Raw genomic sequence first — 14,313 nt, forward strand, 5'->3', positions numbered from 1 at the left:
TCTTTTCTGTCAAGTCCCATTTGCAAATTAGGTTCGGACAAGCTAGCTTTTCATATTCGTGATGTCAGTCACAATGTGAACAGGTTCTGAGCAAATACTTTTGATGTGGCCATCAATTTCAGCCATTCTAAACTGATTCCATTCTGGCAGTGAGATGAAAGCTGTCTTTGACTTATCTACTGCAGATACTGTGAATCAAATGGAAAAATCCAAAAGAAGATATTTTAAAATATGAATTAAGATCCTTGTTCATCCTCAAAGGCCGTATTATTGGGCAGACAGAATGGAGACTCAGAAACAGTAAATTTTTATAGCAGATGTAATTAAACAATTGAATTACAACAATAATAAACACAAGCACCCTAGGGCAAACTCTTCATTGCATGCTCATTTGGAATTTTGAGGAAATATGTTCTTTTAAGTTTTCAATTTTCATAGGATTTGAAATTACTTTTGACATAGCTGAATAATATTGCACATATTAGTGAACTGTCTGGCTGTAAGCAAAGGAATGTGCCTAGCTAATGTAGAAACCTCCAAACACAAGAAAATGGCTGAAAGGCAAACTTCAAATAAAATCTCCAAATTCCCAGCTGAAGGGAACAGTCTGAGTCATGTAAAAGCAGTGATTGAGACCCACTTTTGCTCAGACGAAACATGCTGCCTCCAATCCGCTATTTCTTAAGGTAGAAAGTAAAAAATGTTATGAGTTGCTCAGGAAGACATGAGTCCCCTTTATTCAGCTGCTCTACACTGCTTCTGCACTGAGCCTGACTTTTGGATGATTGGGTATAAAAGGTTTATTCTTGCTTTACCTCCGTGTATGAACTTAAATAGTTCTAAGTATCCAGTCCTGGATTTGTTCCAATCCAAGGCATCCTTCAGTCTGCGTAGACTATGGATCGCACCCTTTGTAACTCTATTTAAGATCGTCATTTGCAGCGTTGACTGGTACTGTGGAGGCCCACATGAGAGTGACAGTCCTTGCTACATCTGCTGCATATGTAGTGGGTGTCTGGCAGGTCCTTGCTGTCCTTTCTATGGGCTCGCTTCTCCTCTGCCAGCTGTCTGATCTTCATCTCGCCTTTCTGAAGGCCCTTGTGTAGTTCCTGCTTCCAGCTGCTGCGGTCATCTGCCAGCTGTTCCCAACTGTCTGGGTCAATGTCTACCTCCTTGAGGTCCCTCTTACAGACATCTTTGTAATGCAATTGGGGGTGTCCAGGAGGTCTTTTGCCAGGGGCTAGCTCGCCGTTCAGGATGTCTTTTGGGATCCTTCCATCATTCATCCTATGGACGTGGCCAAGCCAGCGGAGCTGCCTCTGCCTCAGGAGGGTGTGCATGGTTGGATTTCCAGCTTACTCAAGGATGGTGTTGTTGGGCACTCTGTCCTTCCATGTTATCCCAAGAATGAGCCTGAGGCCAGGCAAGTAGAAGACATTTAGCCTCTTTTCCTGGCGGACATACAAGGTCCAAGACTTGCTGCCATAGAGGAGGGTGCTGAGGATGCAGGCTCTGTAGACTCGCATTTTGGTGTGAGTGTACAGCTTGTTGTTGTTCCACACTCTCTAGCTAAGTCTGAACAGAGTTGTGGCTGCTTTTCCAATCCTCCTATTTAGCTCAGACTCCAGCAACAGGGTGTTGGTGATGGCGCACCCGAGGTAAGTAAACTCGTGGACAACCTCCAGCGTGTATTTGTCAATGCTGATTGATGGAGGTTCAGCAATGTCCTGACCAAGTACGTTTGTCTTCTCTAGGCTGATGGTAAGCCCGAAGTCCTTGCATGCTTTGGAGAACTGACCCAGCAGGTTTTGAAGCTGGCCTTCTGTGTGTGTCACTAAAGCAGCCAAACAGCATGTCTCCAATGAGCACTTCCTGCACCTTAGACTTAGCCTTCAGCCTTGCAAGATTAAGCAGGTTCCCATCAGATCTTGTGTGCAAAAAGATGCCCTCTGTTGAGGACCCAAAGGCGTGCTTCAGGAGGAGTGGGAATAAGATCCCTAACAATGTCGGAGCAAGGACGCATCCTTGTTTGACACCACTCCCAATGCTGAAGGCATCTGATGATGTGCCGTCGTATTGGATGGTTCCTCTTGTGTCTTCATGGAAAGACTGGATCATGTTGAGTAGCCGTGGTGGACAGCCTATCTTGTGGAGCAATTTAAACAGTCCATCCCTACTGACTGAGTTGAAAGCCTTGGTCAGGTCGATGAAGGCGACATAGAGTGGCTTCCCCTGTTCCCTGCATTTCTCCTGCAGCAGCTGCCTCAGGGAAAAGATCATATCAATGGTAGATCTCTTGGTGCAGAATCTGCACTGGGATTCAGGATATACCCTCTCAGCGAGCTTCTGGAGTCTGCCGAGGATGACATGAGCGAACAATTTACCAGTGATACTTAGGAGGGAGATTCCACGGTAATTGTTGCAGTCACTTCTGTCTCCTTTGTTCTTATACAAGGTTACAATGTTGGCATCCCGCATATCCTGTGGAACCTCACCCTCTCTCCAGCACAGGCACAGCAGCTCATGTAGGGGTTCCAGGAGTGTGTCCAAGGCACACTTGATTACCTCTGATGGTATACCATACTGGCCTGGGGCCTTTCCTACTGCAGTGCTGTCAATAGCTTTCTTCAATTCGACCACAGTTGGTTCCTGGTCCAGCTCGTCCATGACTGACAGGAGCTCGACAGCGTTGAGGGCTGTATCAACCACAGTGTTCTTGCATGAGTATAGCTTGGAGTAGTGCTTGACCCATTGCTCCATCTGTTTGGCTTTGTCAGTGATGACTTCATCAGATTTGGATTTCAGAGGTGCCATCTTGTTCTGGATGGGTCCCATTGTCTTCTTTATGCCCTTGTACATTCCCCTGAGATTACCAGAGTCAGCACAAGTCTGGATACTGCTGCATAGCTTAAGCCAGTAGTTGTTGGCACAGCGCCTGACTGTCTGCTGTACTATTTTTCTGGCTACTCTGAGTGCTTGCTGGGTACTCTGACTCGGTGAGTGTTTATACTTCAGAAGTGCAGCGTACTCCTTTTCAAAGACTGAAATCATCTCATCGGAGTTAGCTTTGAACCAGTCATTTGTGTTTCCAGCTCTTCTTCCAAACACTGACAAGGCCGTATTGTAGATTGTGTCCCTCAGATGTTGCCATCTGGATGTTGCATCAGCACACCCAGGGCTGCTGTGCAGATTCTCCTCAAGGGTCTCTCTGAACATTTCAGCTTTTTCTGAGTTTGCCGACCTTCTGGCATCAATGTGGGGCCTTTCAGTTGGTTTAGAATGGTGCAGCTTCTTGGGTCTCAGCTTGAGCTTGGAGCAGACTAGCGAATGATCTGTATCGCAGTTGGCACTATGGTAGCTGCATGTCAGGAGGATGTTTTTGAGGTTGTCGCATCTGGTGATGACCAAGTCTAATTGGTGCCAGTGTTTCGAGTGTGGGAGTCTCCATGACACTCTGTGCTGTGGCTTGGTTCGGAAAAATGTGTTTGTGATGCACAGATTGTGGTACGTGCACAGTTCAAGGAGATGCTTTCCATTGTCATTCATTTTTCCCACACTGAAGTTACCTAAGCAAGAGGGCAATGAGTCACGATCGGCTCCAACTCTTGCATTGAAGTCACCCGAAAGATACAATTGTTCACGAGCAGGTATTTGCACAATGGCGTCACTGAGCTCTTCATAGAACTTGTCCTTTGCTTCTGGTGTGGTGTTCATGGTTGGAGCGTAAGCACTGATCAGGTGGACAGGACTGGCGCAGGTTTGAAGTTTGACCTGAAGGATTCTTTCTGATCTGCCCGTGACTAGTTCCACCATTTGCAGAAGGGTGTTTCTGATGGCAGAGCCGACACCGTGCTCCCTGGGTTCCTCTTGGGTTTTGCCCTGCCAGAAAAAGGTGTAGTCCTTTTCCTTTAGGGATCCCGAAGTGGCGAGTCAATCTCCTGCAAAGTGGCTGTGTCAGCTTGGAGCCTCTTCAGTTCCTCGTTGATGACAGCGGTCTTTCGGGTGTTGCTGATGTCCTGAAGATCTTCAGTCAAACCGGTCAACGTGGTCTGTACATTCCAACAAGCAAGCTTGAAACTTGGATGATTTCCTTTTCTTAATAATTTTCTTGTTGGTTTGTCTGGTGCTCATTTCAGTCACTTGTCAGGTTTGGGAAACTTAAGCCTCATGCTCCCAGTGAGGTAAGTGAACTGTGGCGAGACAGTACCCTACTGGCTGGGGGCTGCCCAGCTTAAGGCGGGTGGTGACTGTTCAATGAGATGCGATGATCTCTCCCACCGTCGGAAGCAACCCATGGCGCTCATTCTCTACGCCAGTTGAGCAAGAGCTTATAACCGGTATCTGTTGCCTCCCGTGTTGGTTCAACACTGTTAAGTGATGCTGGAGTCCCTCTCCAGGTGCAAGCCTGGGCAATTTTTATGGAGACCCTGGGCTGCCCAGACACCAGGCCCCGCTCTCTGCTTTACTGATGTAGTCCAAAGGAAAGGATAACCTCTACGTTTGGTACCAGCTCAGCTGCAGGAGTTGCCGGGACAGTGCCAGAAGTTGACACAGAACTGCCTTAGGACTCCCCTCCAGATTTTCTGTCAGAGTTTACTCCCTTAGCCTTACTCCTTCCCAGGATAACCCAGAAAGCACTGGGGCATCTTCCTCCGCCTTCACAGGAGTTGTAGATTTGCAGCACCACACCTCGTGGTCTGCCGTTGGGACTGTGCATTAGAAGGAAGAAGGAACAAGTCCCTCCATAAGGTTGGTATGTGAGATAGACCAGACCCCCCTCACTGTGTTTCACCTGTGAGCTGACGCAGTTGCCTGGGGGATGGCATTGCTGTAATGCACAACAGCTGCTAGGAGCCAACAGTGAGAGTTGAGTGGTGGGTGAGGACCATCTGAAAAGGCGCAGCTGCCGGACAGTCAAAGGTACTACCTCTACCCCAGACACCCCATATCTACCATTTGAATTTGTTCTAATAACCCTTAAGAAAACCTAGAACTTATCCTGGCTTTTTGTCCAGGAAAAAAAAATCCTTTGGGTTTCTTGCACTCCCTGTTTGTTAAACGACGGGGATACCTCTTTGATTTTCTTCTCTGATGGCCAAAAATCTGTTGTTGTTTTCTCCTTCTTGTCAATTTGTTCTTAGGTTGATTGTTTATAGGCAACTTTTATTTCTGTTTTAGGAGCTCTTGTAACTCAAAGATTTTAAAACTTAGCTTATCCTCTGAAATTTCTTATTAAATTGCTGCCCAAGCCATCAGCTCTGTCTCCCTCACTGCTGGCAAAAGAGTTCATGCAGCATTCAGTATGGGACAGTATTCTTAGAATGTTGGTATAGTGTTTTTTTTTTCAGACTTCTTAACAGAGATGCATTTCTGTCTCTTCTCCACGTGTTGTGAGACTACACTTTGCCTTCGAGGCTGACTTGTGGCTTCAACCCTTCACATGTGAGGCTTGCAGAACCTGTAGCTCTCAAATCTGAGGCTCAATGGTTTTCCTCCAAATATAATGAATTTATATTATAGATAAAAACAGTAAGTGGAATAGGCTGATATAAGTGTGTTCCACACTACTTAATTTGTGATCTTGAATAGCCCAGCTCATTTGATTTCATTTCGCTTTGCAAAGTCCCTGACTCTTTCCTGTCCCATTGGCATCTTTGGCTGTGTCTACACTAGGAGATAAAATCAAATTTATCTATATTGATTTTCTAATACTGGAATTTGTTTGATTTTGACCATCCTCACTTCCACCGTGCACCCCACAAAGTCAAGTAATTGCTGCCACACACAAGTTGGCTAACATTGACTGTTGTAGAAATGCATTGTGGGAAGCTATCCCACATTTCCCTCATCCCCATAGCATTCTGGGTATGTTCACTGGTCTTGATGTCATCATCCCCCATTGCATTTTCCTCATTCTCCTCCTGATCCCTGAAAAGATGTTGATCCTTGGAAATAATGCAGAGACGCTCAAAATCAGAAGAAAGAATTTTGGTTTCCCCCACATTACATTGCCAACACGGGTGCAGCAACTGTATCCTCAGCTGGCCATCAACTGAGTGTCCCATCTCCCATCATTGCCTGCATATGATCCCTGAAATGAATGCAGGGGCCCCAACTGTTTTTTTAAAGTGAGAAAGTAGAGGATAGGAAAGTGTAGGAAAAAGAATTTTTGGTTTCCTCCTTCACTATATTGGTGTTGGGGGGAGTCTTTGGCTTTCCAATGCACTATAAGGCTTCTGTGCAATGACTGTTCTCAACTGGCCATCCACTGAGTATCCCACCTCCCATCATTGCCTGCATGTGATCCCTGAACGAATGCAGGGGCCCGGACTGTTTTTTAATGTGAGAAGAAAGAGGAAAGAAAAGTGCAGGAAAAAAATTTTTGGTTCCCCCCACCACAGGGTGTCAGCAAGCACCAGTAGGGGTGAAGGGGTTGGGGGCCAGTTGACATGGTCCTCCCTCAGTGGTAGCAACCCATTAGATGCCGGGGGAGACCTTTTCCCCAGCGGCAGCAAGCCCTGGTATGGGCCAAGCAGTGGGGGTGGTTCAGTGGCGGAGCAGTTGAGGTGGTCCTTCCCCGGTGGAAGCAAGTCCCTTAGCCACTGGGGGAGACCGTTTCCCTGGTGGCAGCAAGCCCTGGTATGGGCTGAGTGGGTGATGGTTCAGTGGGGGCCAGTGGAAGTGGTCCTTCCCTGTCAGCAGCAAGTCACTTAACTGCCAGAGGAGACCTTTTCCTGGCAGCAGTAAGCCCCAGTATGGGCCAAGGTGGGGAGTGGTTCAGTGGAGGACCAGTTGAAGTGGTCCTTCCCTGGCAGCAGCAAACCCTTTAGCCGCTGGGGGCAACTCCTTCCCGGTGGCAGTGAGGCCTGGTATGAGCCACGGAGGGGGTCAATAGTTAGGGGGCCAGTTGAGGTGGTCCTGTCCCATGGCGGCAGCAAAGCCCCCAGTATCTTAACCACTGGGGGGAGACTACCCCACAGCAGCAGCAAAGCCCCCAGTATCTTAACCACTGGGGGGAGACTACCCCACAGCAGCAGCAAAGCCCCCAGTATCTTAACCACTTGAGGAGACTTCTCCACAGTGGCAGCAAAGCCCAGAATATCTTTCCTGCCCCTGGAGCCCCACCTATGTGACTGGCAGCATGGTCAGCACTGAAGGGCAGGCACATCCTTTTACTGGGTTGGGTTGCGGGCTACCCACGTGATGTGGTTGAGGGCAGGAAAGACCCAAACTGTTTGGTGCCTGTTTGGGAGGGAAGGGGGTTTGCAAACAAATGTAAACCACTGAGTGTGTTATGCAAGCACAACCCCCAGCACAGCCTTGTTGACATGAGGTACATTGGGGCATGGGCTGGTGCCAGCCAGTGCAGAAAAAAGTAGCGAGTGTACAGACAGAGCCATGAACTTCCTGCAGGGGCTATTTGTAAGTGAATTAGGGGCACTTACAGCACTAATAGCATAGAAAGAAAGAAGCTATTCATCAGGCTCTCATACTAACATGGGCTCACAGCCAAAGGCTTGCTGTTCCCACTTGGAAATTCATGGTCTTCCTGTTACTGGAGAGCAGTGGCCAGAGCAGAGCACTCATGGCATTATGGGTTACATACGGGACACCTGTGGAGGCTAAAAAAATGCACTCTGAAGATGTGGTGTTTCCACATTTGCCTTTACTCGAACTTCTGAATTCAAGATTAATGCCGTACCTGTCAGGTAACTCCAATTTTGTAATCTCATGATTAGTGCACCCAAAACTGAGTTAATGGTCTTTACAGTGAAGACAGTCACATGGTAAAATCGAGCTAACTGAACTAAATTTGATTTTATCGCATAGTGTAGACGCAGCCTTTGTGTTCACAGAGTTCCAACATAGGTCAGTTATATAGGGGCCTTTTGTTAAACATCAAAATTATTGTTTCTTTGTTAGGCTTTACAGTTTTCAGAGACTGAATTTCAAACTTAAAACTCCTTCCAACTCATTGAATTGCAGGTCCACTTTGCAGTATTGCCATCCCCCAAGGCTGAAAACTTAGGAGTTAAGCCACTCCCCCTCCTCTCCAGATTGAATGATATTTTTAAAAATGTGGTTTTGGTCTGGGTTTCATTGACTGAATTCTAGGTGCCCCACCATTGTGGGGTGAGGGAGTGCTGACACTGTTCCTAAATTTATTAAGGTAATTATGGCCTCTACTAAAAGATTTATGCTCTTCTCATCTGCCCATCCCTCTGTCCATAAATAATTATTTCCCCTTTGGCCCTCACATCACCATCTTAGTTCCCCATTAGTTCAGCCACCAATTAATTCCTTCACTCTACCCAACAATGCTGCTGATTTCCAGCCCCACCTTTGATGCTTCTGGAGTTTTTCACACACACACACAGAGGCTTGGATGGGCAGATGTTGGGATATGTGTCTCATGTGCTGATTCTCTGGACGCACTCCATGCTGCAGGGAGGGAGAGGGAAAGTGGAGGAACAGAGGACCCGCACCTGCCCCCTGGCTCACAAAAGGCCGAGGCACCATCCTGAGTTGCTGGACTCTTTCTGCTCTCTCCTCCCCACTTCCCTCCTACCAGAATCCTGTCTGTTTCTGAGGTGATGGAGCTCTGGCTGTTTCTTTTCAGCAGCTCTGATTGGCTGATGTTCTCCAGGAGGTGGGACAACAGGGAAAACAGTTGGGGCTCCCCCCACTCCTGGAAGAACCGAAATTTTCAAGGTGCTAGCGCATCTTTGGCATCGGGAAATTGTGGTCAGTTGACTACGTCACTCATGAAGCAATCATGACAAGTTGGCAACACTGAAGTCATTAGATCCTTTGATCAAAATGTTTCTTATGGCCTAAGATTGAAGATATTCAGAATTCAAGGTGAGAGCAGACAGATTTGCATTTGAAGTGATTTATTAACCTGCTGTAATATAGGTACTGACATGTTGGTTTCTGACTATTGTTACAACCTTAATAGCTGCCCTCCTTAATGTTATGCAGCAATGATCAGCTAAATATTAGTTTAATTCAAATGCTTTGTCCTCTATGGAAGGCATTTTGGAAGTAGATGCAAATTCTGTGCTGAGCACTCGGCGTTCAGGTATGAAACCTAACCTCTAAATTGCAGTTCTGAAGAAGATCCCTGCTCTACAACCATGCCTTGCAGCACGTAGAAATGTTTAATGAGAAAATTACCATTGATTTTTATCAAATCGCAAAGCATCCTTTAAGATATTGACTGTGCAGCCAACCCCCAGCAATAGCAATCGATGGAAAGCCCAGCCAATTCTTTTTACAGTAAACCCTCGATTTAATGGATTGTTGGGGGGGAGGGGTGTCTGTTAATGCCAAAAGTCTGTTATATCCGAATGGTTATACAATATGGTGACGCACTGACCCTTCCTGTCCATCACACACTCCTATTTGGGTGTGGTGTAGCTATTTGGGATTTGCTCTTGCTTGCCAGTAGACAATTAAAGAATTCTTCATTGTTTTCATGAAGGGTTTTAGATTTAGTTACTTGTGTTCTCTGCTGATTGGAGAAAGTCTTTATGATGTGAAAAAAGTATATTGTTAGCCCATGACAAATGTGATCATATATTAGTATTTATGGTGGACAACCAACATGCTTTCCATCTGACAGCATTTCAGGGTTGAGTATACTCAGATAGAAATCATTGAGAAAAACACCTCTTGACTGTAGTGAGCGCAAAACTGGCCTGTTTGTATGCCGGTTTTTATGTTGTGTAATAGTTTATTGCTTCCATCAGTGGTGGATGGGTGTATATTGATCCTCCTCTTCATCTCTTGAGAAAGACAGCCAACAGCCTCCTTATTCCCATAATATGTCACTCTGATACAAGGTGGGCAGTAGAGTATCCATGTTATTGAGCCTAAATCTCCTTGGGAGTAAAGGAATGTCCCTCAGCCAGGGCTCCCCAGTATCTCTGGGATGTGAACAGAAAGATCACTGACCCTTACTTCCTTGCGAAATGTTGATTTACTTGTAAAAACAATCTGAATCATCCTTTTAGAAAATCTTTTCTATTGTTTTTTTAAGTAATTGAAATTATGAGAAAAAGAAATGAAGCACAAGTATTTAGCAACTTCAGCATTCATTAAAAATTGAAGGAAATTAATGGCCCAAAAGCTTTGAAATGATTAAAGTTGGCAAGATATTCCAGCTATAAAACCAGGGGGCAAGTGCTTGTGGTTATGGTCTCCACACAAAAAAAAATAACATAAGGAAAACATCTGTAAAGTTCCATTGCCTGGATTTTCTTGAGAGGCCACATGTTATCTGGTACAAATAAACTTTTTTGCAATATACCCCATAATGACAAATTGCTGTCAGATATCCATTTTAACATATACACTGAAAAGCGGCAGTGCCTGTAGAGGGGAAGAACACAGATATCTACGTTGACACATACTTCCATATTTTTATGGAAATATGGTTTTAAATGTGCATAACTCATGCATGTTTTATGCAAATGGAGCAAGTAACCTATATTTGAAGAGCTAGTTATCCACTGAGGGTGTATATTGTGTTTGTATGCATGTATCTTTCATGTATGTGAGGTTGGAAATATGCAGTTTAGACCTGTTTATTAAGCTAGGGCTATGTCTACACTAGCACACCCCCTTTCGAAAGGGGGGTGCTAATAAGACACTTCAGTATATGCTAATGAGGTGCTACATTGAATATGCAGTGCCTCATTAGAATAATGGTGGTCGCAGCACTTCAAAAGTGCCACTTTTGTTTGTGCACAGCTGTCTACACAGGGTCCTTTTCGAAAGGACCCTGCACACTTCGAAATCCCCTTATTCCTATAACCAAATAGGAATGAGGGGATTTTAAAGTGCACGGGGTCCATTTGAAAAGGACCCCACATAGAAAAGCCACAAGTGATCGAAAGCAGCACTTTCGAAGTGCCGTGGCCACCATTATGCTAATAAGGCAAGGCACTGCATATTCATTGCAGTGCCTCATTAGCATATCCTGAAGTGTTTCATTAGCATCCCCTTTCGAAAGGTGGAGGGAGTGCTAGTGTAGACTTAGCCTAGGTGATTTAGTGAAAGCCATTAGTAGTACTTAAGGAACTTAACAGCCTGGTGCTCATAGCAATGATCTGTGCTTAGTCTTTTTTTACCCATAAGTCTGGATTATGGATGTTCCCAGGGGATATTGTCACCTGATGCTGGAATCCATGTTGAATTTTATATTCTTCCATAGGTTAGAGGGAAGAATTGAACTAAAATTTCCCACCCCAGAGAAATTCTATTTAAGGGATGGGAATGATTATCTTCAGCAGGCTTCACAGATTGCTCTCCACCTCAACAGGACACATGAAAGAGCTTGAAAAGAAAAAGAATGCTGACAAGGAGAGAAGCTGTTATAAGAAGGTCAGGAAAAAAATCAGCTCTGCCTTGAAGAACTTTATCTCAGATAAGGACTAGGGTTTGTAACAATTTCTCTCAGTGTATTTGTCTTAGCTGGTGTGTTTTCTTTATTTTAATTTAGTCTCTTACTTTTATCTGTCCGTCATCACTTGCAATCACTTAAAACCCACCTTTTGAACTTAATAAAGCCAGTGTAAATAATTGTTATGGGGGGAGAGAACTCCCCCACCTTGGCTTCCAGCTACACCTTCTCAAGGCCCCATGCTTTGGTGCAGTGCAGGGCATATGGCTGGACCAAATGGATCATGGTGACGATGCTAAAGCTCTGAACTGAGGTACAAGGGCATATGCACATCTGATGTAATGCAACTTTAGGAGTGAAACACTTACTCCACTTCACCTAGGATGACCCTATGGCCCCAGGCCAAATACGGGATGGGGGGATGATGCTAGGTGTCCCAGCCAAAACAGGATAGATGGATGGATGGTCACCCTATGATTCAGGCAGTGCTCCTCCTGGCTCCCCCAAGGCACAGGGAGATGGGACCTGGGTCAAAACCATGGGAGGTGGGAGTCAGGTGGCAGCCATGCTGGTCAGCTGTGGCTCCCACTAGCAATGTGGAGCTGGGATCGAGGCCAGCTGCATCGGTGTGGCTCCCGGCTCGGTATGGATGGGGAACTGGGAGCCAGAGCAAAGCTGCAAATATGGGGCAATTAGACCCTTTTTAAAAATAAATCAGGATGTCTTTCTGTTGCCCAAAATACAGGCCTCTCCTGGCCAATACGGGACAGATGGTCACCTTCCTTTCATCAATGATTTAGACATTGGCATAGAAAGTACGCTTATTATGTCTGCAGATGACACCAAGCTGGGAGGGGTTGCAACTGCTTTGGAGGACAGGGTCATCATTCAAAATGATATGGATGAATTGGAGAAATGGTCTGAGGTAAACAGGGTGAAGTTTAATAAGGACAAATGCAAAGTGCTCCACTTGGGAAGGAACAATCAGTTTCACACATAAAGAATGGGGACAAACTGTCTAGGAATGACTACAGCAGAAAGGGATCTAGAGGTTATAGTGGACCACACGCTAAATATGAGTCAACAGTGTGCTGTTGTTGCAAAAAAAGCAAACATGATTCTGGGATTCATTAACAGGTGTGTTGTGAACAAGACATGAGAAGTCATTCTTCCTCTCTGCTCTGCGCTGGTTAGGCCTCAGCTGGAGTATTGTGTCTAGTTCTGGGCGCCGCAGTTCAAGAAAGATGTGGAGAAATTAGAGAGGGTCCAGAAAAGAGCGACAAGAATGATTAAAGGGCTAGAGAATGTGACCTATGAAGAAAGACTGAAATAATGGGGCTTGTTTAGTTTGGAAAAAAGAAGATTAAGGGGGGACATGATAGTGGTTTTCAGGTGTCTAAAAGGGTGTCATAAGGAGGAGCGAGAAAACTTGTTCTTCTTGGCATCTGAGGATAGAACAAGAGGCAATGGACTTAAACTTTAGCAAGGAAGGTTTAGGTTGAACATTAGGAAAAAGTTCCTAACTGTCAGAGTGGTCAAACAGTGGAATAAATTACCAAGGGAGGTTGTGGAATCTCCATCGCTGGAGATATTTAAGAACAGGTTAGATAGATGTTTATCAGGGATGGTTTAGACAGTACTTAGTCCTGCCATTAGGGCAGGGGGCTGAACTCGATGGCCTCTCGAGGTCCCTTCCAGTGCTAGTATTCTATGATTTTGTGATTCTACTTACACCAGTTGCTGTCCGAAGTAAGTAATCTCTTTTTAACCCCCATCCCAGTTCAGAAGAAGGCACAAACATTCAGCTCTGACTGACTGTTCAGAAAACTGGAGCAGTCGCTGTGATGCCAGTGAACTGAGGCAAAGGTTATCTATAAAGACGTGATAAACTATCGGAAGTTATGCCCATTCTACAATCCTGAATCTGCCATACCTAGAACTCCTAATGGAATTAATGGAACTTCTGTCCTTGCACTGCTTGTGGGATCAGGCCAGAGACATAGGCCTTGATGTATACTACCTATGCCACATTTGATATCAGTCCAGTATCTGAAGTGCAACCCAACCCATAGGAGTGACAGTTCATTGTCCAGATGTGTCAGTGTATTGCCATAATTTTACAGAATAGAGGGCAATGGGGTAGAGAAAGTAGGTAGCCACAAAAGCAGAAGAGGTGATCCTAAATAAGGAATGGAAACATTTTAGCAGAGCTATGACTTGAAAACATGACTGAAAACCAGGAAATCATGAGTTCTGAGCTAACTCTGCCATAGCCTTACTCTGGCCCTTTGCAACTTTAACCTGTGAGGCTTAGGTTTCCTTTCAGTAAAACGGGGATCGTAATACCTCCTTAACTCAGTAGAGGCTTGTTGAAGTTAATTGCACTGAAAATTAAAAGTTCCATGAACGTTACTCATTACAGGAAGAGCTAGTATATTGGTTGCTACTTCCAACAGATGTGTAACTTGGAAAAGGCTAGTTGTGAAGAGGCCGGTGTTCTGATTTAGCCACAGCCTTCGTACAGCATATAGCAAATTATGCTTATTAAAACAAATGTAGATGCAACATTTAATTATACTAGTCAGAGGACTGGGTCATTCTCTTCTCCTGAACTAGTGTAAAGTCAGGATAACTCAAAGCTTTCCAGGAGTGGTTTGTAATAGTGCATTTACTTTGGCAAACTAGCACTACCTGGGTGGTGATGATAACTGTGTAAGAGCTATAGTCCTACCTATGTTATGCATAGAAGAGAATAATGGAAAAAGAAGCATGGCTGCTTAATACATAACTGCAGGTGCATCAGCTGGAGCATGACAATGGAAGAGCTTGTAGGCCTCACAAAACTGACAAAGTCAGACGCTTCTAAGTAAAAGATGATTAAATGCAGGGCTGTTTTTGGGATTTAT

Source organism: Carettochelys insculpta, chromosome 1 (assembly GCF_033958435.1).
Source record: "Carettochelys insculpta isolate YL-2023 chromosome 1, ASM3395843v1, whole genome shotgun sequence".
Taxonomy (NCBI): domain Eukaryota; kingdom Metazoa; phylum Chordata; order Testudines; family Carettochelyidae; genus Carettochelys; species Carettochelys insculpta.